Here is a 23,874-nt window from a genome sequence, read left to right on the forward strand (position 1 = left end):
ATCTAAGGACTTCTAGAATCCAAGCCCAACAACCTAATCAATACATCTTAGAAGGAAACAAATATTCTACTAGATCATTTGGAATTGTCAATTAATTTTCTCATTTCCTTGTATGAATGGATACACTGGACTTTTTTCTCATGGTTGTGTCATTCCTATGAAACTACAATATTTTTACATTTTAATGAAACCAAAGCAATGTCACCCACAACAAGAAGTACTTGGAAGATTTCACAGTCTATTCCCTCTGCAACTTGGACTCTGTACTAAATATCTTCCATCATATTGACAAATGCTTTTGGAAAGCATATGTTTTCCTATTTTTATCCCTCACATTTATTTAATGATGATTTGGTCATGAAGCCCCATTATTTCTCTTTTTATGACTTTCCAAAATCTGGCATGAACTGGAAATGAATTCTACCTCCTATAGTTGTCATTAAGTCTAGGTCCAGACACCTCTTATATCTACAACTAAAAAGAACAAACCAAATAGACCAAAACCCCAAGTCTTATTTTCAGGGTTACAGGGATAAAAATACAGGTAAAGGGTAGAGAGGAAACATATTCCTTCTTTCCTACCTCTAGCTCAGTTCATAGAGTTCATGATGCTCATGAATAAGACCTTCACCATGATGTGCCACAGAAAAGACAGCAAGATTGCCTCATTCTGGTGGTTTCATAGAAGCAATCTGTTCTAACCATGCAGTCAGTGGAAAAGGTTTATTTCCACCCACATGATAGTGGAACACTGAGAGTCTTCTTCCAGAAACAAAATCCCTCCATAGTGGGTGATTTAGGCATGTTTAAAGATATGTTGAGCTGTCTAATCTAAAATACATATTTATCCTTATTCCATTAGCATGGAATTAAAGTTTTAAAGTACCAATTCTGAGTTCAGTTTTTCATACAATTTTTTTTAAATATTGTCTTATTTGACCTTGACTCCCATTCCCTTTTTCTACTCTTATGTTCCAGTCCTAAGAAGTATCAATTATGGGGGAAGGTAGTGAGGACAGATTATCTTCCTTTGGTAAAAATGTCCTTCATTATGTTAACCAATTCTACCACCATCTTCCACATTCATTTTCTTTATCATATTCCATGGAAATATTTTGATGATTCCTCATACTACTGACCTTCTGGATGCTATTTTCCCCTATGTGTTCTAATCTTCCTTCCCTTTAGATTACATTTGTTAGAAGGCTAATTTCCTATAGATAATACTCTTTACAAAGTCTCCACATTTCGTTATTTAATATCTTTCTCTCTGCTGAAAAAAATGATTCTTTTATTAGATCCTATCCTACTATTGAATCTAGATTGCCCTAATTCTCGCCTACTGTTTCAATTTATTATCTTGTAGCCATCTTTTATGGCTGACAGTCTATACTATTCATATTCTTTTCATTATGGACTATTGACTTGATTACATTACATCACAATTCACTTCTAACTTCTGCCTCACCTTGATCATTTAATGTATTTCTCATTCTTCAGTCAAGTCTTGCAAAATATTTTCATTTAGTGGAGGAGAGAGGTAGGAAGTTTAGCACATGGTATTTCAGATCTGTTCCTCTAAAATCATTTCTCCACTTTCTTTAAGTTCCATTTTCTTCTTTAACTCTTTACCAGATTTTAGAAAGAAATCTCTTAATGGTCCCTCTGTTGTAATTTTAAATACAGATCTTATTTTAACAATCTCCAGAATCAGGTAATTGATTTCATTAGTCATTCTTGCCTTGGTAGTTTAATTTATTTACCTTCTGTTCCTGTGGTTTGAGATTTTTTAAGTCAAATAATCTGCTCAGATCTTTTTTATTTTTTTTAGTTATGCATGCCTCAAATGCTTCTAATTTATTGAACATACTTTCCTCCCACCTCTTGTTTATTTTCAGATTTGATGTTACTGTAAGATATGTCCAAAATGGAAACCTATAAACCTATCCTTCTTCTAAATTCCCATTTCTGTTGAGGATACTAACATTCTTCTTATCACCTATATTCAAATCCTCAGAATGAGACTAGATTCCTCATTCTCAGATGCTCCACATGGCCAATTTGTTACCAAATCCTGTCATTTATACCTTGAAATTTCTCACATATCTTTTCTTTCTACTCACAGAGACCATGATAAATTCAGACTATCAGCATTTACCTACACTATTGCAATGATCTCTTAATTGTTCTCTCTTCCTCCGGTCTCTCCTTAATCTAACCCAAACTTCACAAAACTTCAATACTCTTTGCTAAAATATATGTGTAGGCAAGTCACCCTCCTCTCCCCATTCAATGAGTTCCAGGAATTCCTGTTTACCTCCAACATTAAATATAAATTACTTTGACTTTTAAACATCTCCACAACTGCTTGGTATTAATACCTACCTTTCCAGTTTCATTATACTTTAACCGCTTGCTAGATCTCCTTGGGTTAGACTAATTATCTCTCTTTTTCTCACATGTGACACCTCATATCCCCTCTCTTCTTCTTTGCACTCTCTTCTCTCTTCCATCTCTTAGAATTCTTTGTTTCCTTCAAGAGGAAGCTCAGGCACCAACTTCTTCAGAAATATTTTCCTGTTCCACCTACCCCAAGCTTCTAGCAGATCTCCCCAAGTTCAATTTGAATTATATATGTGTGTGTGTGTGTGTGTGTGTGTGTGTGTGTTTTGTATATACAGCTCTAAATGTACATGTCTGTGCCCTTCATAATGACATTTCTGTGAAGGTAGAAACTATCTTTCCCTTATCTTTGTATCTCTGGTACTCAAGATAATGCCTGGAATATACTAGTTATTTAATCAATTCTGATGAATTAATAACTTAGTGAAAAACAAATTTCGCCATTTATATAATTCTAGGATATACTCTTTCCTTAGTCACTGTCCAATACCAAGGATATAGTCTTATGAAATTGAGAAATGGATAGTATGAATACTATCCTACTTTTGAAGATAAGGAAATTAAAGCTTAACAAAGTAAAATGTCAGACTTTGTGGTATACTAAAAAGTGTTGGATTTATAGTCATTTGTCAAATCATACTACATATTGTGTAATTAGAATTTTGTAACCCAGCACTCCATTTCCCAGAACCCCACTTTTGTTCTTACATTTTGGAGATATGGCTTCTATTATCACTTCCCTCTCACTCTCTTCTCCCGCAAACAAGGTTGGGAAAACTGCTCTTTACTCAAGCTTTTACTCTTGTCATTCTATTTCCTCTATTTTAATAAATCTTATAAAATATAATGCTTTGGGTTATTGGATATTAATTTTAATATTATAATAATCAATAAACATTTAATAATCAACTATGGAACAGGAATTATGCTAACCAATTGAGATAAAAAGAAAGGCAAAAGGGGCAACTGGGTGTCTCAGTGGATAGAGAGTCAGGCATAGAAACTGAAAGTCACGGGTTTAAATCTGGCCTGAGACACTTTCTAGCTGTGTGACCCTGGGTAAGTAACCTAACCCACATTGCCACCTTACCACTCTTCCACCTTGGTTCCAATTGATCCAATTGATACATTATAGATTCTAGGACAGAAAGAAAGGGTTAAAAAAGGGAAAAGACAATTTCTCTTCTTAAGAAATAACCAACTTCTTTGAACAGATAATCTGACCTATTTCAATGAATCCAATACTAGATGATTTTCTATTCCAATGTTATTGCTCCAAGAAATTGGAGGAAAAAATTAAATCATATATTTTATCCTTTACTGTTTTATCAATGACTTGAACATAGCAGGCACTTAATGTGTATTGAATTGAATCATTGAGTTCAAGTGAATATTTTAAAAGAGGGGCCCTATCTTTTTTTCCCTTACATGACACCTTTGCTCAGTATTAGATTTGATTAAATAGTATTTGAGCCCTGAAAGTATTACATTAGCTAATGTTCCAAAGTTACATTTAATTTAATTCTATGCCCGGATACATTACAATGTAACAATTAGCATAGCTTTGAGTAATTAAGAATATGGATGTCTTTAATATCAAAACCACCAGGATTACATTTGTAAAATATGCTTAAATATAATAACAAACAACATAAAGATAGACTATTTCACAGAAAACATACAGGGTAGACTCATAATCCATAAAACGTAACTACAATGTAATGACCACAATGTTTTGAAAATTAGAAACATAAATTCATTTCTTAACATAGACTAGAGTGGTTTTAAGTCTATTATGGATTTTTTTTTGTTTTAAAAAGTCAGTTAAGCAGCATTATATTATTTAATTACAGCTTTTCAATAAAGCATAATAAACACATATTGACTTAATTCTCCTTTGATGAAGTTGTAAAACTGAAGAAATGTAACATATCTCACAGAGCTGGGAATTGAAAAAGAAAAGAAAAGTAGATTCAATCAAAGAATGAAATCCATAATCCTCTGCATAGAATTTATTACATAGTTACTGTATGTTTGATCACTTATTTTGATGAAGAAAAATTAAAAAAAAGGATTTAATCTTTGATTTGATGGAGAGGTCTATATTGAACACTTACACATTAATTAAATAGAGATGATAGTGCAAAGTATAGAGAGCTGAATTGGATTCAGGATAATAAAAACTGAAGCTTCACCTCTGCCCCCAAATGCTCTGTTACTCAAAAATAATAGCTTGAGTTTATATAATGCTTGAAAGGTTGTACATCACTTCACATTTGTTAGCTCATTTAATCCTCACAATAAACCTGTTAGGCAGATAATATTAATATCCCCATTTCACAAATGAGAAAATAAGGGCTCAAAGAGGTTAATGGACTAGGGTCACACAGCTAGTGAGTGATTGAAACTGTACGTGAACTTAGGTCTTCTTTATTTGACATCCAAGTTCTTTATGCACTATATTGCATAGGTACTCAAACAACTCCTTGGGATTTCCCTACTAAGTCATTCAAGGATTATAATCTGTTTTGGGGAAGCAGACTTTGGGGAAAGGGTTATCCCCACATCATTTGTCAATATTTTTGCATAGGACAAATCATCATGAACGAATACACAAAGACCTATAATTAACAATACTGGGTACTGAGAATATATGTATGTATGTACTTGCATAAACAACATATTTACATCTATATCTATATATACTTGCATACACATACATATAAATCCATTCATATTCAGGTCATCACCCTGTGATATCATTGATCCTATTTATAAAATAAAGGAAGGACAACAATATGTATATATAATATACATACATACATGCATTATATATGCGTACTATATTACATCATACATACAACTTCCCCAATTTTAAAAATAAATATTCCTTAGTGCTCATGTATTTGATAACTGGCTTTACTATGGTCAGTCAACCTGAGACATTGCATTTTTAATTTTGTCCCTCAGAAAAATAATTTTAAATTCATATTCTCCAGAGAGCTCCAGTTCCATTAAAATATCACCCAAGGGATCAAATGTTTTCTCTAGTAAGAAGGGAATTAGATCCAGTTAAGCACATGATGTGCTTGCAGCCTCAAAATGGTAGCCTCCAGAATCGACCAAGGTATTGCCAAATCCTTAAATTTCAAACAGCTGGTAGACACAGATGATTGGAATTTAGGAGCAGTTTCAAATGAATGAATCTCCCTTAACCTTCCAATTCACTGGATAATCTTGGCTTAGATTTCCTACTATTTAGGGTTTAGTCTAAAAGCCAGGCATTTTTTTTTTTACTTCAGTTTTGCAATGTACATGACATAGCCAAAGAAAATTACTCTAATACAACCCTTGTGAAATGATTTTTTTTTTTAAATTTTAGATTCTGCATCTTATTTTTAACAATAATAATGCCACTTTGGCTTAAAGTACTGCTTTTGCAAACATATATTTTACTCATTTTCTCATTGCAATTGCCTTTTAAAGATGGCAAAAAGGATTTTATTTTCTTTAACTTACAGATGTGAAAAAAAAAGATACTTAGAATACTTAAGTGGTTATAAGGGGTCAGCTGGCAAGTATGTGCTAAAATAAATATAAAGACCTAGTAATTCATTGTAACTACTCAGAAAAATATGGAGCTTTTTAATTTTAAAATATATTTAATCTTATAAATGTGTACCTCATCTAAAGTTCCTAGTTTCTCTTTGTCAATGTAATGGGTCACAACGATACCTCTATATCTTTACATATACCACATGATATTTTAGGATCTTTGGTAACTTAATAACAATCAGTCAATATTTATGAAGTCCTTACTGTGTGCAGCTAAAATGGAATGATCATCTTATCTGCCATCTAATTTTATAGGTAAGACTTGCAACCCTTTGTAAAAATCCCCAGAAGCCCTTGCTCCACTTCCCCAGAATGCTTTGTAACCTCACCTGGGCTGAGAACGAGATGGGGTATTTAACCTGATTGCAAAGGCTTTTGGCTTTTTTTACTTCCTGTTTCCGCTGGCAAACAGACGCGTCTCATGATGTGAGTGAAATTTTGGGTGGGCCTCATGGCCCACCTGGCACGTGCCTTTTCTTACTTGTATATTCTTAAATTCTCAACCTTTAATAAACCTCTAAAATATGATACTCCTTGCAGAGAGAAACTAATTTCTACCTGCCTCAGTCTCTCCCCTAAATTTTAATCTTTACACCTGCGAACCAAAATGAATTTCCCAAGTCCAAGCATCTAGTCAGAAATATAATTTGGATTTCCTGCTATGCAGATCCAGAAGTATACATCTGCTTTTTTATAGTTAGAACATTGTCATTGTAATAAATACAAATTTTGGTACTTTGACAGAAATAATTACTGTTTCTCGATTATCCAAAAAAATGTTAAATTGGTACAAAAATCCCCCTATTTCATCCACTTTTCTCTCCCCACTCTATTTTTCTTTTATAGAATAGCTTTTAAAGCTGTTGCTTGGGACTAATAGAGTATTACTTGTTTCTTTAGAATTCCAACCAAAATTCCATCTTTTACTGGAAATCTTCCCAAATCTCCTGAATTGTAGTGCCTTCTATCTGTTAATTATTTCCTATTTATCTTGCATATGACTTGCTTTTGCATATATTTGTAGGAATGTTGTGTCTCTTTAGATTTTCGGGTCCTTGAGGGTAGGTGCTCTCTTTTACCTCATTTTGAATTCCCAGGGGCTGGTACAGTACCTAGTATGCTTTCTATGTTCCAGGTATCATAAAATGTCAAATAACGATATAGTTTCTGTAGCAAATGAGATAATATATTTGAAAGAACTTTGAAAACTCTTCTGCCCTACACAAAGCAAAGGCATTGTAATTTCATTTTTGGAGGTTAAATAAGGCAATGCAATATAACCTTTTTTGAGGCACGTGAAAGAGATATAAATATGAAAGATAAGAACGAATGCTGTCCTTCCAATGAATAAATAGTTTGAAAATCAATGTCAACATGGATCATATCCAGGCCTAGTCAGTTGTCAGACTCATTTCTCTGCTGTTACTGTATAATTCCTTAGAAAAAAAGAAAATCTGTAACTATTCCTTATATCCTCTTATTCAACCACTTCACAAAGACAAAATTAAAGCCAAAAAAAAAAGCCTCAGGCAGGTTTGCTTCAATCACTGAGTTCTCCAGAGAGCCTATGATGTTCAGGTTATAACATCCTGATACTATTCTCTGATACACTGCAAAGGGGCAAAGTCTCTCTAGAATCAGATGAAATCCTGTTCTAGTTATATTATATTTTCTCTTCCTTTTAAAGTGCCTGATATGAACTGACACAGCCATAAATACGCTTATAGGAATGGCCTGGTTTTGCAGTCAGAGAAAGAAACGTAAAGCACAGGGAGAAATGTTTTGGATTTTGTTCAAGTGCCTTTAGCAGAATAACTATTATCCTGCTGAATAACAGCATTCTTTTTTTAAAAAATGCAATGCAGACAATGCCTATGGATTTAGTGAAGAGTGGACTATTTGATAAAGTTTGCAAGTTTTGTTCAAATAACCCAAAAAATATTTGACATTTGTCTATGTTGAAATGGTTAGATCTAAGGCTTGTCTAAGTCACTAAACATAAATCCTTTGCCTTCAGGTTAAGTCAATAAGTCAACAAATACTTATCACATTTTTACTGGTTGCCAGATACCATTCTAAGTAGTGGAAATATAAATAAAAGCAAAAAACCAAAAACTGTTCCTACTCTCGAAGAGTTTTTTGTTTTATTGAGTTACGATAACATCCAAAAGAGAGCTAAAAGGCTAGAAGGAGAGAGGAGGCAGTTGTCAATGAGGGGGATACAGTCAGCAAGGGCAGCTGGGAAAACTGTGAGGGATTTTTGGATTAGTTGTTGTTTTTGTTCAGTTTTGTCCAATTCTTTGTGACCTCATTTGGGATTTTCCTAGCAAAGACTTTAGAGTGATTTTTCTCTTTCCTTCTCCAGGTAATTTTTACAGATGAGGAAACTGAGACAGAGTTAAGTGGTTTGCCCAGGATCACTCAACTAGTAAGTGTCTGAGGCCAGATTTAAAACCAGGAAGATGAGTCTTCATGACTCCAGGCCCAGAACACTATCCACTGTACCACCTAGCTGGGCACTTCCTCAAAATGAAGAATTTGGGAAAGATTTATAAATGGACAAGGGAGCTTCAGGAGTGGGAGAAATCTCCCATGTTGAGGAGCCCACAGGAATGGGAAAATTATCCAGGGTGAGAAGACTTCTGAGACATGGTAGCAAAGTCAGAGTCAAAAAGAGTGTTGGGAAAGGAGTAAAGATGATTACCCTAAATATTTCCTCAAAATGGAGGCTCTGGAAGAAATTCAATTTCAAGTAAATTGAAAAAAATGACAAGAACAACTAGAATTTCCTCTGTTTAACTATTAAAATAGCCTAATATATTAAGAATATATAAATAGAAATTTAATCATATAGGTGTACCTTTAAAACAGATTACATTCATATTTAGTATAAATCTTGAAAGAATCCTAAAAGTGAAGGTTATTCTAGTTACAAAGAACATAGCCTTATATGAGGATTTAGTTGCCTTTTCATTTGAATCAGAGCTTCATGCATTTGAAACTGTGACAGATCTTAGATCTCCATAGTTTAAACATAGGACCTCATAGAATCATAGAATCTAACCAGAAATGTAGACCAGAAAGGGATCTAAGCAGTCATTTTGTCTAACCCCCTTATTTTGAAGAAACAGAGGCAAAGAGTGATTAAAAAGGTGATTTCTCTGATGTGTAAGTACTGAGAATCAGAGTAATAATTTAAACCAACATCATATGACTCTAAACATGGTATTTTCATCTGCTCAACTTCCCCATTTCACCGAAAAGAAATTGAAGCTTAGAGATTTTAAATGACTTATCTTAGTTCACAAATGCTATATACTTTCTATTACAGTTTATTGATTGTTTGCATGCATGACTAGTCTCTTCCAACAAATTCAATGTTTTGTCTAAATATATATATTTGGTATATTATTGTTACAAAATTTCTCATCACCAATGAGACACAGCAGTAGTCTGACTGAATTTGATATGACTGCATAACTCTCAATCCATTTTCACAAAAAATAAAGGTACTTTTTTTTTCTTCTTGTCAACACCATTCAAAGTATCTGAATTTCCTTTTTGATGATTGAAAACATGTTCTTGTAAATATTTTGGAATCATCCTCTCTTTAAAGTATCATACAAGACTAACTATGACAATTTTTTGTCATAGTTTTTGTTGCATATCTATTGTTGAGGCCAAACACTTTTTCCTCCTTGTTTTCCTTTAGAGTAATTTCTTCTTCCTCAAGAAATATATCCAGAACTAAAATGGTAGAGCTCAAACATGCAAAACTCACTAAAGACCTACAGTGGTATAATAGAAATACAAGGGTACATAAAGTAGGGAATACAGATGGGTTCAAATCCTGACTCAGACAGTTATGAAATATATAATGATGAGCAAGCCATTTGGTCTTCCTGGCACTCAGTTTTTTTTCATCTAATAATCTGTTCTTCAAAACCTTAAAACTCTTCATTAATATGAACCTTTACTATATTCTCCTCTATAGTAGTTGCTAATAACAAAAGATGACTACAGAAAAATTCTTGCATTTTAAGTTCACTTATTGTATTTCATCTAGTTTCATCTACATATGCTCCTAAGATAGTGGGGCTTAGCTATATGTACATCAAGGTCTCTGAAGATTAATTTTCTTTTCAGTTGCTTTTCATTGCTTTGCAAGATGTTGCCTTTCATTCATTATCTTTTATCTCTATCTTCAGCTTTTCCTTTTTGACTTCTGTGTAAGATTCTGTGTCCCTCCCAGAATCATGAACTTTCTTCCTCTGAACCAGCCCATTAGCTTGGCTGGAACACTACAAACGGAGAGACTTTGATTGGCCAGAGATGTGATAGACTAGCACAGAGGGAAAGAACATGACGTGAAGAAGGAAGACTATAAAAATGAGACTGTAGAGGAGTCTGGGCTCTTTCTCTGGAGATTTATGGCTGGTGGCTTTTCTGTTATTTAGCACTGGTGGTTAGGGCAAAAGGCAATCTCATGGGCTGGTAATATTAGGGTGGCAGGCTAGGAAATGTTTTTCCTATTTCCTTCCCTTCTTATTTCTTTCTTATACTATATTTATATTAAAATTAAATTGTTAAAAGCTACTATTGTCCTTGTGACTTAAGGGTTAATTATTTCATAAATGGCCACCATACCAATTTTTTAACTAATATGTTTCCAAACCAATTTCTAAATATTGCATTTGGCATAATATTAAGTTTTCAATATTACATTGCTTTATTAACATTCTTTTTTTTTAATTTCTATTTTTTGTAACTACTTCTACCCATCCCCAAATCTAAGGTTTCTTCATAGCAATAAATGGAATCAATACAAATCATAATCCTGACTATATGCCAAAATGTATGCCCATTTCTGTACTTATAGTCTATCATTTCTCTGCATCTGGGAAAGAAAACACCAGTCTTATTCTGAAGTTTTATTAAATTATGTTTCTTTTTGCCTTCAGATATACAATAAGAAACAATGCTTATTTACTTACCTAGGCTACCTAGAAACAACATAGTGAGTTGAAAAGAAAAGAAGGTACTGATTTGCTTAGTAGAAGTAGTATAAAGCTGATGATCAGTGAATATGTATTTATTTATTAAGCACTTTAGCATGTGTTAAACTCTGTATATACATAGGTGCAGAGAAGACAAATCCAAAGTCAATGGCAGATAACCTTAGACAGGGAATATCTACTAATTATTTCAAGAAAGGCCTCTTTTAGAAGGTGGTGTTTGAACTCTTAAAGAAAACTAAAGGTTCTGAGAGGTAAAGATGAGGAGAGAGAACAGTTCAGGCATAGGTAATACACACTGAAAGACACAAAGATGTGAGAAAGTGTATAATTTCCATAAAATCCAAGACTTAAAAATTCTTTGAGGGAAATTTCAGAAAAAGAAGCTTGATAACTACTCAAATCAAGAAAGTAAACTATTTGGGGAAAGTGCTATAAAGAAATCTACACTGCATCAGAAGATCCAGAATGAACTTTGGGATGGAATTTATTAAACTGAAGGAGGCTGAACATATTTATTCTGAATGTGAACTCATATGCTAAAGGGGACTGACCCTAATTGGCTTTTTGTCAATGCGCGTAGCAAATACTGGCTCTTCTTTCTCCCTTTTATTTCCCTCTTATCTCTAACTATTCTAATTTACTCTTAGAAAAGTGCAATATTGTATGCACCTGTAATAGAAGATTTTAGGGATATAAGCTGCTTATGTTAAATGATTCACTGGGAAGACTAGGCTCCAAAAGAATCACAGGGGGATTGTGAAAAATTAATCAAACTTTCTTTTTCTATCATTCAGCAATTTTTAAATTAATCAGTCAAAAACTTAAGCACCCCTACTTATCACAAAGTATGAGAGTTCACAAGTCACTTGCTAAAGTGGGTGACAACTCCAGAGGCCACTGCCCTGGCCCTTGGGCAGTGCTAGGCAAGTTCAAAGATTGTGATTAGTTCCCATTAAGTGGAGGAAGGAACAGGAAGTGATGTAGGAAAAGGACTATAAAAAGTCCTGAACTTCCTGTGCCAGGGACTTCTTTGCCTTTTACAGAGTTCTTTGGGATTTTTTCCTTTGGACTGCTTATTTGGAGGACTTCTCCTGGGAACTTCACCTTTGAAAACTCTGCATCAGTGAGCTGAGTTAATAGCTGGCCTTCCTTTCCTGGATTCTGGAGAGATTGGTTCTGGAGAGGCCCTCCTTTCTGGGAGGGTGCTGCGTTGGTGGAACCCTTGTTGAAGACACCACTGGGTCCTCTGGCTGAAGATTACCTAACCCTGCCATGGCTGAGCTGGACACTGGACAGGCTAGACATTTCCTCGACCCTCTTCTTACATTTCTCCACTTTCACTCTTTCCACCTCTTTGTAATTTTGACTTAAACTACAATATTTTTTAAATCGGTCATCAAAATATTACTTTAGAATTTTCATATTAGCATAAAAACCTACATTTTTACATTCTTACAAAAGAATTTTGTATGCCAGGACCCATAAGAAGGCCAGTTGTTTGGATGTGGAGGGAACAAAAAGGAAGAATGATTAAAATATAAGAAATTTGGAAAAGTAAAGGTAAGATTGTGAAGAGCCTTCAATGTCAAATGCATGACTTTATATTTTCTCATGGACATAAAAAGGGCATGATGGAATTTATTGATTAAGGGGAATAGCATGTGAAGATCTATAATTTAGGAAAATCACTTTGGAAGTTGCATGGAAGATGGTTTAGAGTAGGGAGAAACTTTCAGCAGATAGCTCAACCAATTCAAAAGCTATTATAATAGTCCAGGGAAAAGAGGTGATAAGGGCATGAACTAGGGTAGTTTGTGACCTTTCCAGAATAATATAACAGAAGGAATTTTGGATTTAGAATCAAGATCTATTTTTAAATACCAGCTAGGCCAATTGCTAACAGTATGATATGAGTAAAAGCATTTAATGGATCTAGATCTGTTCATATATAAAATGGAAGGGGAAAAAAAAGACACAATTTCCATGAGGGTAAGTGAGACCTTCAGATTATATGAATAGCACTATATACTACTTGGAAATTAGAATTTGCTGCACTAAAACGGAAAAGCTTTCATTACATTTTATTTGAATTTCTCTAGACATTTCTCCTTATGAAAGAAGTCTTGATCTTACATTGTGCTTATACCAGTCTCTTTTATATTTGTTTGAATATAAAATAAGTAGAAAAAAGAAACCATCATCTAAATAATAAAGCCCTCAAAAATGTCATCATTTGAAATATACAAAGTAGGCCCAAATAATTTGTTTTTGCATTATATGTCAATGTCAAATTTTCTATTCAGTATAGCCAAAGTTTGACTAATTCTTTAATGCCATATGTCACCAATTTCAGACAGTTATATAGATAAAAGGTCCATCACAAATTCCATTTGTCATTTAGCATATTAGAAATAAATTATTTCAACAAGGATGAGAATTCTTTTTGGCAGTATGAATCTTTTTTCTGAAGAAATGAGCAGTTTACCAATATAACAGTGAAAAACTGTGAATTATAATATAGCAAAAAAATCCATTATTGAAATTCAATATATTTTATTTTGCATGTATGTTTATATGAATGGGTATATATGTGTGTGTGTGGATATATGTATATATATATATATATATATATACACATATATGTACATATATAACCTACATATGGACACACACATTTTTAATGTAACTCCTGATCAGTAGTAGGGAGAGATGTAAATGTCAGAAGAATGATTCAAAATCCAGTCTTTGTGAAACTAATTCTAGTAATAATTTCTAATACACCTGATAAGGAAATACCCTATGAGTCTGTAGAAATCACTACCACTTTCAGAAACTAAAACAAAACAATTCATATCATTCTGATAGGTTCAGATATCCTTTTGATGTGTGTTTGTTTAGTTGTTGGTATATACTGATGTACACTGTTGAATTTCACTAGTAATATATCATGCTATGATTAATCCATACTGCAAATGAGAAATTCCAACCTTTATATGATACCATATAAGTCAGGCTCTCTTCACTATGCTGAAATAGCAATGTTTCTAATCTTGGTCAATTCTGGCACAGAAATATGAAATTTTAACAATATGGCCCTAAAAGCCCAACTGTTGTCAAATGTGACAAGTAAAGTGAGAAGAGAAAATTATGTTCTCACTGAAGGAAATATAAATGAAGCTGTGCTAGGCACACAATAAGCCAAACAAAATCAACTGAACTTCATGTGAATTACATAGTGAATGTTAACAGACATCCAACACGGAACATCTAATCAGTATCTTTTCCAACTGTAGACAGTTTTACTAGTCCAGCTAAATGCCTCTGTTGTACTTAGATGTCAATAGGAGATAGATTATGGTCTCACTTTAGTAGTATGAATTATGCATGTTTCGTTGAACACAATCCTGTTTTGAGATCTGCTATAGATTTGTCTCTTCCTAGCCAACAAATCGTACCCACTTTGGCTATTCACTAGTCAACAAATGAACAATAGTTCTGATTGCCAGGAGTTTGTCTGGCCTAGCCATCTAAAGGATAAAAATAAGCAGTCATAGCTGAATTGATTATTTGTGATTTTATCCATTGCTTGGTCATCAGCCATTCTAACAGTAAAAACACCTAATCAGCCATAATAATAGCCAACATAATCTTTCATGGAGACAGATACCAGAAAGTTTCATTTTTTCTCAGATAAAAGGACTAATTTTTGTACTCAAAAGTTTCAATTTTTATACACTATATCTTTTCAAATCTTATTTTAGAGGTAAAAAGTTTATTCTTTTTATTATAATCCTTAGATATCGCTAACTGTACTAAAATTCTTTCCCAAAGAAGAAAACAAAATGAGACAGATTATATTATTTAGAGGATAATTTGTTTCAAATATGTATTTCAACTTTTAAAAATGTGTGGGCCTAAAAATTATTAAATTCAAACTGAAATATCTTGGACCATAATATGGTGCTTGTTGATATGTGACTATCTCATAAAATTAATAAAGCGTCCCTCAAATGAGTTCATGTGTCAAAGAACACATTTAAAATTTTTAAGCATTTTCCATACATTGTTTCACCTGATCCTACAATAGTTCTTTCAGGAAGGTGTTATCATTACCATCATTTTGCCTCTGAGGATAACTGAGGTGCAAAAAAGTTAAGGAACACCCAGGCAATATGTACTTTTGATAGAATATAAATCAGAGCATTCCTGACTCTCTGTCCATTAGTCTATCCTCTGTGCCATACTGTTTTAAACATGTTATTAAAACGTAAAGTTCAACTGCTTTATTTAAGAAAAGTAGTAAAATTATTAAATTAACTTTTCCAAAGCTGTTATGAGAGAAATTTTAAAAATTCATACCAATTAAAGAAAATAATGTGGATTTTTAGACTTTAAATGTTTTTTGTTCTTTATTTCTCACCTAAATGTACATCTCAGGACTTCTTCCTCATTCTCCAAGGAACCTCATCATCCTGAAAGACTACTTCAGTCTTGAAATTCATATCTCATAAAGTACTTTTGTGTCTGGTGGGATCCTTCCTCCTACTAAAGGATAGAAAGTTCCTACTAGAATCTGCACTAAAAAAAAGTGATCCAGACTAGCCATTTCTTTGGACTTTTCTATCATGCACCACACCTCCTTTTCAGGTGCCCTTTTTTATTGTCTTTCCCCATTAGAATGTAAGCATTTTGACAATAGTGAATTTGTATTCAAAGGGCTTAGCACGATGCCCCATTTAATAAATATAGACTTATGGATTTTACATACCTAAACAAGCAAGGAAGAAGAATGATTTTAATTCATAGAGCACTTTACAGAGAGTTTTGTTTTATTATTAATTTGTATTATTTCATTTTTAGGGCTAAATTAAAGAAAGGCTTTTGTAAACCTTTAAGTGCCAGGTGGCTAAAGGTATACATATAAGTATATGGTACTTATGGATTTATAAATTTTACCTATATATTTCTATCTATATGCGTATACATGTTATTACTGTGTATATGCCCCCTAGGGACTAAATATGCCATTATTATTGTTCACTTTTTTACATAAAAAGAGTCTGGTGCTCAGAGACATTAGGTGCTGGAATTCTTACTGAAGGATCAGGTTGTTCTTGACTCCTAGACCACTGCTTGAGATACCCTAGTGCATCCTCTCATGGAAGACCTAACTCCTCCCTTTGCCATGCCTCCCCATCCCCAATTATGTTTTCTCTCTCTCTCTATCTTTCAACCTTGATCTGCCTCTACCTCTTGGATTTTCCCCCCAAATATCTAAAAACATGTTCAAATCTCCCTTATTTCAAATAAACAAGCATGCATACATAAGTAATTAAAATACCTTCAAGCCATCATCCTATATTTGTTCTACTTTTTGCCAGTAAATTTCAAAATTATGTTTTCTTTTGCTTTTAAATTAGGCTCCCACTGCATTATGACCCACTCTTTTACTATAACTTCTAATAATCTGACTTCTGAACTCATCAATTTACTGACACTGCTCTTTCAAAGGTTACTAATTGTTTGAACTGATGGCAGTCTCTCCATCTTCATCCTCCTTGACCTTTCTGAAGCTTTTGACATTGTGACCACCTCCTTTACCTTGTAGACAATTATTTCAGGGAAATAATTTTCTTGACTTTCATCTTACCTGTCATCATTTTCTTGAGCTCCTTTGCTGCTTCAGTACAAAAATCTCATTCCTATTCAGTCAATTAGCATTAACTAAAAAGCTCCTACCTGCTGCTAGGTACTCTTCTAAGTGCTGGAAATATACCACACACACACACACACACACACACACACACACACACACACACACACACACACACACAACCCCAAAGAAAATAGTTCCTGATCTCAAGCTGCTCACAGTCTCCTGGTGTGTCTTTCTTTTCTCTCTTCTTGTTTTACCTATACTGTCTCTCCTTTGGTGATATCATTTGTTCCCAGAAATTTAAATCCATCTAAATATAGATGTCTCCTAATCTACATACATCCCATATTCTCTATCCTAATTCCTGACACACATTTGTACTTGCCCATTGGAACTCATCATTTAAATATACAATCAGAAGTTAAAAGTCAACACATCAAAAAAAATTGATAATTTCTCCCTAATCTTTTCTCTTCCTTCATACTTCTCTATTTCTTTTAGGGGATTCACCATTCATTTTCCCATTAATACAGGATAAAAATCTCAGCATTGTATACTTCACTCCTGTTCCCCATATCTTGGCAAGTCTTCCTTCACAGTATCTTCCCTAGCCCCACCTTCTCTCTTCTCACTTAGCCAAGTTCCCATTATCACTCAGCAGAATTGTTTAAAATAGTCTCTTAGTTGGTTTCCCTGGCTTTAGTCTCTCTTCCAGCAACCTTTTCTTTACAGATCTTCCAAAATAATCTCCCCTAAATATGAATCTCTGTCACTGCACTGCTCAAAATAATTCAGTCACAGGTATGTCCAGAAATACCTTATGTCTCCAAAATGCCCTCGTTTTTCAATTTAACCTCATATTGTTTAGATTTAAAGCATGGACTATTTTATTCTGAATAATAGGCAAGAATAAAATTAGTTGTTAGACTTGCAATATTCTACTGGTGGGTCTACCTGTCTCAAGTGCCTCACCATTCCAAATCATTCAGCCATGGTAAGTGATTTTCCTAAAGTGTGGGTTTGATATATCACCTCACCCCCTTAGGAAACTCTAGTGGCTACCTATCGCCTCCAGGATAAAATACGAAATCTTTTTTTTTCAACACTCTTCATAGACTAGACCCTCCTACCTTTCTAATGTTCTTATAATTTACATCCTTCCATCTACTCTTTCATCCAGTGACACTGGCAATCTAGTTGTTTCTCAAATGAGATCCTCTTTGGATCTTATTTATGGCTATCCTACATATATGAATTTCTCTCTCTCCCTCCTCATCTTCACTTATTGACTTCCATGACTTCCTTCAAGTCCCAACTAAAAGTTCACCTTTTACTTGAAGCCTTGTGTACCCTCATCTTAATTTAGAGCTTGCTTTCTGTTGACGACTCCCTATTTATCCTTTATATAACTTGCTTTATATTCCAATTTGAATGTTATCTCTCAGTAGATTACAAATTTTGTGAAGGCAGGGACTGGCTTTTACCTTTTATTATCTCAAGGACTTAGAACAATGCCTATCATACTAATTAATTAGTAAATTTTGTTTATTGATTGATTGAAATTACATATTCTCCTACAGACTACATAGTTTCTCCAAGATTTCATCAGTGCATCTATTTCTGGCTTTGTCACATCATCCCATTCTACTTATGAAAAACACTATCTGGAACAAAATTTAATGTTCTTAGAAATTATAAGTTTAATTTGCATGAAATGATTAAATACATGTATTTAAAATGGTGCTTTTAGGTAGAGAGTCATTTTGAAATGAAAAACGTGAGAGAGAGAAATCACAGAAATCTAACCTACTGAGAATCCCACAATAAAACCATAGGAACCTTACCTTGTAAATACAGGTGAGGAAATAGAATACATTCATGATTGGCAAAGATTTTTATTATAGTTTTGATTTTACTGATCCATTGTTAATCCCTCTCAGAATAGTTCTAATGGCCTCCCCTTACGCTACTTCTATTTAATCAAATTTTGCTTAAGGTATAGAAACTCCTCTGGTCATCTCCTTACTAAATTGTAAATTCTTATAGAGCTAAGACTTTCAATTAATTCTTTCCTCCTACTTGCCTACCTGAAACCCCCATGCCAGCTTATGCAGAAACTCACATTCTCTCCCCATTCTTGCTGTTGCTAAGCTACTTCTGTGACTTCACTCTTGATACCACAAGACTCAAAACACAATTCAAAACACAATTAAGAGTGGCTGAAGACAATTGGGAAAAGAATTTAAAAAGCAGGATAAGTCATCTGGAAATAGAAAACAATGGCTTAAAAGCCAAAATTAATCAGCTTGAAAATGAGACAAAGGAGATGAAAAATGAGGCAAAGAAGATTAATGATGACCTCCAAAGGAAAATGAAACAGAAGGAGGATGACCAAAAAGCCAGGGATGAAATTCAGTCTTTAAAAAGCAAAATACAGCATTTAGAAGCAAGTGGCTTCACAAGGCAGCAGGAAACTATAAAACAAAATCAAAAGAATGAAAAAATTGAGGAAAATATGAAACACCTCATTCACAAAACCAATTTAGAAAATAGTTCCAGGATAGGCAACTTAGAAATTGAAGGTATTAAAATAGGCAAGGAGGAGACAAAACTATCACTCTTTGCAGATGATATGTTGGTCTACTTAAAGAATCCTAGATAATCAACTAAAAAGCTAGTCAAAATAACCAACAAATTTAACAAAGTTGCAGGATGCAAAATAAACCCAAATAAATCATCAGCATTTCTATATATCTCTTATACATCTCCGGAGCAAGAATTAGAAAGAGAAATTCCATTTAAAATCACCAAAGACAATATAAAATACTTATGAATCTTTCAAACACAGGAACTATATGAACACAACTACAAAACACTCTCCAAACAATTGAAACTAGATCTAAATAATTGGAAAAACATTCATTGCTCATGGTTAGAATGAACTAACATAATAAAAATAATAATTCTACCTAAATTAATTTACTTATGTAGTGCCATACCCATTAAACTACCAAAAAACTATTTTACTGAATGAGAAAAAGAACAATAACAAAGTTCATTTGGAAGTACAAAAAAATCAAGCATATCCAGGGAAATAATGAAAAAAAAATGCAAAAGAAGGTGGCCTTGTAGTCCCAGATCTCAAACGATACTATAAGGCAGTGGTCATCAAAACAATATGGTACTAGCTAAGAGACAGAAAGGAGGATCAGTGGAATAGGCGTGGGGTAAGTGACCTCAGCAAGATCATCTATGATAAGCCCAAAAATCCCAGATTTTCAGACCAAAATCCACTATTTGATAAAAACTGCTAGGAAAACTGGAAGACAGTGTGGGGGAGATTAGATTTTTTTGGATCAATATCTCATACCCTACACCAAGATAAACTCAGAATGGGTGAATAACTTGAATATAAAGAAGGAAACTATAAGCAAATTAGGTATACACAGAACAGTAAACATGTCAGATCATTGGGAAGGGAAAGATTTTAAAACAAAGCAAGAGTTAGAAAAAAATCACAAAATGTAAAATCAATAATTTTGACTACATCAAATTAAATTTTTTTGTATAAACAAAGCCAATGCAACCAAAATTAGAAGGGAAGCAACAAATTGGGAAACAATCTTCATAACAAAAACCTCTGACAAAGGTTTAATTACTCTAATTTATAAAGAGCTAAATCAATTATACAAAAAATCAAATCATTCTCCAATTGATAAATGGGCAAGGGACATGAATAGGCAATTTTCAGTATTAATAAGCACATGAAAAAGTGCTCTGAATCTCTGATAATCAGAGAGATGCAAATCAAAAGAACTCTGATGTATCTCCTCACACCTAGCAGATTGGCTAACATGACAACAACGGAAAGTATTGAATGCTGGAGGGGATTGGCAAAGTTGGGACATTAATGCATTGCTGATGGAGTTGTAAATTGATCCAACCATTCTGGAGGGCATATTGGAACTATGCCCAAAGGACACTAAAAGACTGTCTACCCTTTGATCCAGCCATAGCATTGCTGGGTTTGTACCCCAAAGAGATAATAAGGAAAAAGCCATGTACAAGAATATTCATAGCCTCACACTTTGTGGTGATAAAAATTTGGAAAATGAGGGGATGCCCTTCAATTGGGGAATAGTTGAACAAATTGTGGTATATGTTGGTGATGGAATACTTTTGTGCTCATGTAAGGGTTAAAATTATGGTTGAGACCGAATGTAATAATTATATTTGGTCACCAAGGATTTTATTTATAAAATCCTAATGAAACGCCCCAACTCATCTAGAAATTTTATGGTGATTTAATTGATATAGTGGAAGAGATTAAGAAGAAGGAAGAAGGAAGGGGCTAGTAACAAGCGGGAAGATTAGGAGATCTAGAAAGTAAGGTTTTGAGTGTGAAGGAGGGAAGAATAAGCCTGACCTCCAAAGGAACTCAACTAAGATGCCCGAACCTGAATCAGCTCAAGGGCAAAACTCACCATCAACATTCCAACATATCGAAATGCCTAGCATACTCTTAGCCAGAGTCACCTCTCCAGGGAAAGAGGAGAGAGGAAGTGACGTGCCTTATATAGACACTTTTACATCACTTTCCTGCATCTCATCTGTACCAATGATGACAGGTTGACTTAGGACATCCCAGAGGTCTGTCCTTTTTTCTGCACATGTCTGTTGAAGGCCATTTCCTTAGGTAATTAAGTCTTGATGCAGACCTTCCAAATCTTGTTAAACTGAGAAGGGAGGAGAAATGTAGAGTTTCCAAGATCTGATTCTGTTATTCCAAGTATCTCCATTGTTACTGATCAGTAAATACCTAAATCAGATCTTCTAAAGAATGGTCTGATTAGAGTGGAATAAGTTTTAAAATTCACAATCACCCCTGAGGCCCGAGGAAGACTAATCTCTCCAATGGGTCTTATAAACATACCAGCTGTGAAATTGCAATAGTTAGAGATAAGGGAGAAATAGGAGAAAGAGAGAGAGAGAGAAAACCAATGCTGTGCACATTGATAAAATCCAATTAGGGGGCAGTCCCCTTTGGCATAAGAGTGTACATTCAAAATAAATGTTTAATCAACCTTCAGTTCAATCAATCACACCCCAAGGTTCATTCTTAATCTTGATGTAATGTAGGTTTTCTGGCATCTTTCTGAAACAGTTCATTCCCTGGATTTAGGAGTTAGCAAGCTTCTTCCTTGACAATCTTTCTCGAACAAAAAAAATGTTAAAATCTTGGATTTTTATTAAAATACAATCCCCACCCCTGAAGTGGGTGTTAAAAAAAACTTCCAGTTCAGCTCAGGATACATTGTTGAGTTATGGGGGTGTATGGGTCAGTTATTAAAAGAATTCAAAAACAATAAAAACAAAACAAACAAAAAACAAAACAAAAAATATATAAAGGCAAAAAAATATGGAAGAAAGTTAAACTTTTGGAAGAAAAGAAATTCAAAATCAGAATCAAAATACCAAAATCTATGTATATAAAATGTTGAGTAAGCAAGAATAAATTCATAATAGGCCCTTGTATAGGTCCAATTTAAGGTCATTTCTATCCCACAAGTCTGTAGGACAGAATGCAGTAATATTTCACCTACCCATTTGCAGCCAAGCCTACAGGAAGTTACCATACTATAAGAAGGAAAGGAACTAGAATTCTATTTTGATAGGGAATCGTCATTCTCTGGTCTGACTTTTAGTCATTCTCAGGGATATAGGGAGCCAGTATGATAGTTAAATGTTGGTACTTGTATGAGTATTTCACAAAGGGTGTAGATACAAGGAAGTCCTATGACTTAACATATGTCAAGTGTAGCAACCTCAAGTCCACATTAGTATTTCCTGTGTGCTCTTTTTAGCACTATCCAGGTTAAGTCTGTGCTCCTAGTTTTTATCACATTTCCTGGAATCAGACCAAAACATTAATCATAGTCCCATAACATTTTATCAATAAATGGCAGGTTCCCACAGTTTTAAGCTTTTGGGTATGCATTGATATTATAGCAAGTAAATTATATATATAACTTAGATTACTGCAGAGAGAAAAATTTTAATTGTATATACCTTTAGCACAAGAAATGAGGAAAAGGGGGGGAATCAAATATTCTAATCAAAATGAAAGAAAAGCAAAAAAAATGGAAAAAATCAGGAATTTAATGTGTTCTTGAAAACAGTTTCCACTTGTCAATGGATTATTATCTCCAATTCATGTGATAGGATAGAGTCAATTAGTCTCAACAGAAGATGCTCTCTTTACATGTGAGCCATGAATCCAAGAGTCCTTCTCTCCAACCTTTATAGATGTTGGAATAGTTAACAATATTTGGAATGAGTCCTTCCCAGGAAGGCTGAGTTGCTCCAGTATGCTGGAAATTCTTAATATACACCTTGTCTCTTGGGTTCAGGTCATGAAGTGAAAAGTCTAGTGGTCTGGCTTGTATTGCAGCTCCGGATTCATGGAGTTCATGCAGTTTGTGCTGTAATTCCTGTATATGGAATATACAGGAAGTATATAGGAATAATGAACTGGTGGGTTTCCATGAGAACTGGAATGACCTCCACGAATTAATGCAGAGTGAAAGGAGCAGAAACAGGAGAACATTGTACACAGAGACTGATACACTGTGGTACAATCAAATGTAATGGACTTCTCCATTAATGGCAATGTAGTGATCCTGAACAACCCAGAGGGATCTATGAGAAAGAACATTATTCACATTCAGAGGAAATACTGTGGGAGTAGAAACACTGAAGAAAAAAAAAAACTGCTTGATTACATGGGTCGAGGGGAATATGACTGGGGATATAGACTCCAAATGAACATCCTATTGCAAACATCAACAACATGGAAATAGGTTCTGATCAAGGACACAAGTAATACCCAGTGTAATTGTGCATTGGCTACAGGAAGGGTGGGGTTTAGGGGGAGGGAGGGAAAGAATATAATTCTTGTAACCAAGGAATAATGTTCTAAATTGATTAAATAATTTTTTAAAAAGAAAAAAAGAAATTAGGGAAGAGTTAATTGATCTAGCAAATTTCATTTTTATCTCATTTTAAGAAACTGTCCTAGTTATCTCAGCCTTCAGCAAACATTACCCTCATCAGTCTGAAACCATCAATAATGATACAAGAGTATGATATAAATATTTGGAATAATATGTGTCAGATATAAAC

Source organism: Monodelphis domestica, chromosome 2 (genome assembly GCF_027887165.1).
Source record: "Monodelphis domestica isolate mMonDom1 chromosome 2, mMonDom1.pri, whole genome shotgun sequence".
Lineage (NCBI taxonomy): Eukaryota > Metazoa > Chordata > Mammalia > Didelphimorphia > Didelphidae > Monodelphis > Monodelphis domestica.